The sequence below is a fragment of the Gigantopelta aegis genome, chromosome 7 (assembly GCF_016097555.1).
Source record: "Gigantopelta aegis isolate Gae_Host chromosome 7, Gae_host_genome, whole genome shotgun sequence".
Lineage (NCBI taxonomy): Eukaryota > Metazoa > Mollusca > Gastropoda > Neomphalida > Peltospiridae > Gigantopelta > Gigantopelta aegis.
Window position 1 is genome coordinate 46,253,710 of NC_054705.1, and position 3,924 is coordinate 46,257,633.

The following is a 3,924-nucleotide window of genomic DNA, read 5'->3' on the forward strand; positions in this document are numbered from 1 at the left end:
AGTGGATAATAGTATAGGTCATTTGTTTTTCATTTCAATTTATTTTCATGCTTATATCCAGTCAAGGTTCAAGCACGTTGCCCTGGCCACACACCTCAGCTATCTGGGCTGTCTGTCTAACAGAGAGAGTGAAAGAGAGAGAGAGAGAGAGAGAGAGAGAGAGAGAGAGAGAGAGAGAGAGAGAGAGAGAGAGAGAGAGAGAGAGAGAGAGGGGGGGGAGGAGGAGGAGGAGGGTGCATTGGTCTTACCGGGCTGCGAACCAGCCATAAGTTCGATGGCTTAACCACCACACCACACCGTGTCCGGTAGGTCAATTCCCTTTAACCTTTCTATCATATTTACACCTGGACGCAGTACCTCTGCGAAATCCGCGATAGAAAGTAGGTCACGGAACCACTCAGTAACCGGTTTTTGTTTTGTTTTTTTGTCCCTCTTACTTTTCCTTAACAATAAACATTCGCGTGCTGTTTTTAGCCATATGATACCCTTGACTTGTGGGATCTGCGCAACAGCACATCACATACCCTTTCAAGTACTCTTCATGGCTGGAGGTAATAAATTCTTCGTGCGCAGGTGCGCATGCCCGGTCGGCACTTACTGGAGTCAATGAGGCAAATTACTACCATTGTCAGTGCGCGCTGTGACGTATGTGCGGTGTTGGTTACTCGGAAGGAATGCAGTTCGCACGTGCGATAACAGAATGTATAACTTGTCTTGGACATATGCACCGGGGAATCTCGAAAGATGTGCCCAAGACAGTCGTGCTTGAACCTTCATCGTTGATGTAAGCAGGAGTCCAGTGTTTGATTGGTTGATAGGATGTACAATGTAGTTCGTCACTTACCCCTCCCACAGACCCACTTTTTTTCTCTCTTTCGTTGTCAATGGCGCCACAATGTTGTGACTGTAGAGGAAGTAATAAATCTGCGATAGTGATTGATCGTAGGATCAGCAATGTGGTGCAATGGTTAAGTCATCGGACTACGGGCTGGTAGGTACAGAGTTCGCAGCCCGGTACCGTCTCCAACCCAGAGCGAGTACTCAAGGGCTCAATGGGTAGGTGTAAGGCCACTACACCCTCTTCTCTCTCTCTCTCTCTCTCTCTCTCTCTCTCTCTCTCTCTCTCTCTCTCTCTCTCTCTCTCTCTCTCTCTCTCTCTCTCTCTCTCTCTCTCTCTCTCTCTCTCTCTCTCTCTCTCTCTCTCTCTCTCACTAACCACTAACCAACTAACAACTAACTCACTGTCCTGGTCAGACAGCCCAGATAGCTGAGGTGTGTGCTCAGGACAGCGTGCTTGAACCTTAATAGATTTTTCTTCAACCATAATTGGATATAAGCACGTAAGTAATTTAAAATAAAAAGTGGGCAATGGAAAATGCACCTCATCCTTTTTTGGGGGGTTCCTCGTGATAATGGATTCTTACTTCCTCTTGTACGAATATGCCATCGATAACTTTATTTCATGAACTTATATTTAAAGTATTATTTTCATATTTGAACTCACGATCTTGTGAATTCTAATTACTAACAACACATACTCTAGTTTTACCGTTAACATTCTGAAGAGGTCAAACCCAATTACTACCAGACATTGACCTTAAAAGCGACAAGTCCGTATTCTAACAGAAGTACGGTTTTTGGCTATTTAGCATGTTGAAGTATTTTCGTGCACACCTGTGTAAGAGGTGACCCGTTGTAGATCAATATCGTCTCCAACATGTTATTTTGGATATCACTGCTGAGGCCTGTGATTGGCTGCTCCGATGTCATAACCTAAGCGTCTTCAGTAACCAGTCGGTTGAGTGCTCGCCCGAGGTGCTTACGTCGCAGGATCAAACCACCTCGGTGGATCCATTTAACTGATTGGGTTTTTTTCCCCTCGTTCCAACTAGTGTACCACAATTGGTTAAAGGCCGTGGTATGTGTTTTTTTCTGTCTGTGGGAAAGAGCATGTGAAAGATTCCTTGCTCCTTAACAAAAAAATGTAGCGGGTTTCCTCTGATGACCACGAGTCAGAATTGCCAAATGTTTGACATCCAATAGCCGATGATTAATAAATCAGTGTGCTCTAGTGGTGTCGTTAAACAAAACAAAAATGTTTTTAACTTTCGACGGCGGGACGTAGCCCAGTGGTAAAGCGCTCACTTGATGTGCGGTCGGTCTGGGATCGATCCCCGTCAGTGGGCCCATTGGGCTATTTCTCGTTCAAGACGACTGGTATATCAAAGGCCTGGGGGCTGGTGCATATAAAAGATCCCTTGCTACTCATGGACATTTTTTATAGCGGGTTTCCTCTCTAAGACTAATAAGTCGAAATTACCAAACGTTTGACATTCAATAGCTGATGATTAATAAATTAATGTGCTGTAGCGGTGTCGTTAAACAAAACAAACTTTATTGTCAACATGCTGAAGTAGTGGTGTCAATTTTGTAACATAATAATGGAATTTGTAGACCTTTAAAGGCATATTGTCACAGACCACTGACCTATTTAATGGTGTAACAAAGTATTACTCGAACAAAAATAATTTGATTTGTTCCTAAATGTACTTCATTCAATCATCTTCATAACCACCATACTCCATTTATTAATGACATTTTGTAAAAATAATTGAATTATGGCAATGGTCCATAATTGAAACTAAAATTGCCGAGAGGGATGACATGGATTTCACTCCATCATGGTTCAATTAAGGTGATGCGATACGTAGATATGGTTTCCAACAATTAATGTTTTTTGTTTTTGTTTTTCCATTTTTAGAGAAATGAGGTCCTTAAATCCGTGACAGTATGCCTTTAACATGTTTGAAATGATGCAGTTTAATCACACACAAAAAAAAAAAAAAAAAAAAAAAAAAAAACCAGGAGCATAATGTTGCCGATCTTCAAAATATAAGAAGTGACGTTGTTCCAATGAAAGATATGGTTATTTGCTAACCTCACCAATTCACCAGTTTTCGCCATTTTCATTATCCTAAATGTTTGTCATTGTTTTTCACCACTATGATTGATGTACCTTTGTTTACGGAATCGTGTTGGGGAATTTGGCGAAACAACTGAGTTATGTTAGCTAGCTGCAGCGAGACGGAGCATGTGAAATACGAATGCCATTAATTTCTATTTCGTTCCGCTGTAAATTTTATCCTCGTCTTCACGGATTTTGATATTTACTATTGATTCAGCTGGTGATGAAGGCTTATGATTTGTTTCTTTAGTGCCAATGTTGTCTTTGTATATTATGTTATGTGTCTGTGTGTGTGTATGTGTGTGTGTGTGTGTGTGTATGTGTGTATGTGTATGTGTGCGTGCGTGCGTGTGTGTGTATGTGTCTGTATGTGTGTGTCTGTGTGTGTATGTGTGTGTGCTTGTATGTATGTGTATGTCTGTGTGTGTATGTATGTGTGTGTGTATATGTGTGTATGTGTGTGTATGTATATGTATGTGTGTGTGTGTGTGTGTGTGTGTGTGTGTGTCTGTGTGTGTCTCTGTGTGTGTGTGTGTGTGTGTGTGTGTGTTTATGTGTGTAAGCGTATATGTGTGATTATGCACTAGTGTGTGTTTGTCTGTGTTAGTGTGTGCACGTGCTTGCGTGCAGGTGTGCATTCTTTTACAAGAACCGTGTTGCTTTTCGCGTCAACAAACAGACTATCATCTTCGCTTTGTTTGGACGTCTTAAACGATTTTTTTTGTTTTGTTTTTGCTCCGCTTTTAACTCACATCTGCTAAAATTCTTGCGTCATGTGTATACATGCGTAATGCCCGTGTATCATGTGAATGTGTCATGTTTGCGCGCAGATGAGACATATAGTGTGACGTCAGTTGATGAAAAAATTTTTTCATTTCGCGTTCTCTTTTTTTCTTCTCAATTCAGCCAAATGTTTTAAGAAATGATTTGTATTGATACATTTTGTTTTCCCAACTGTT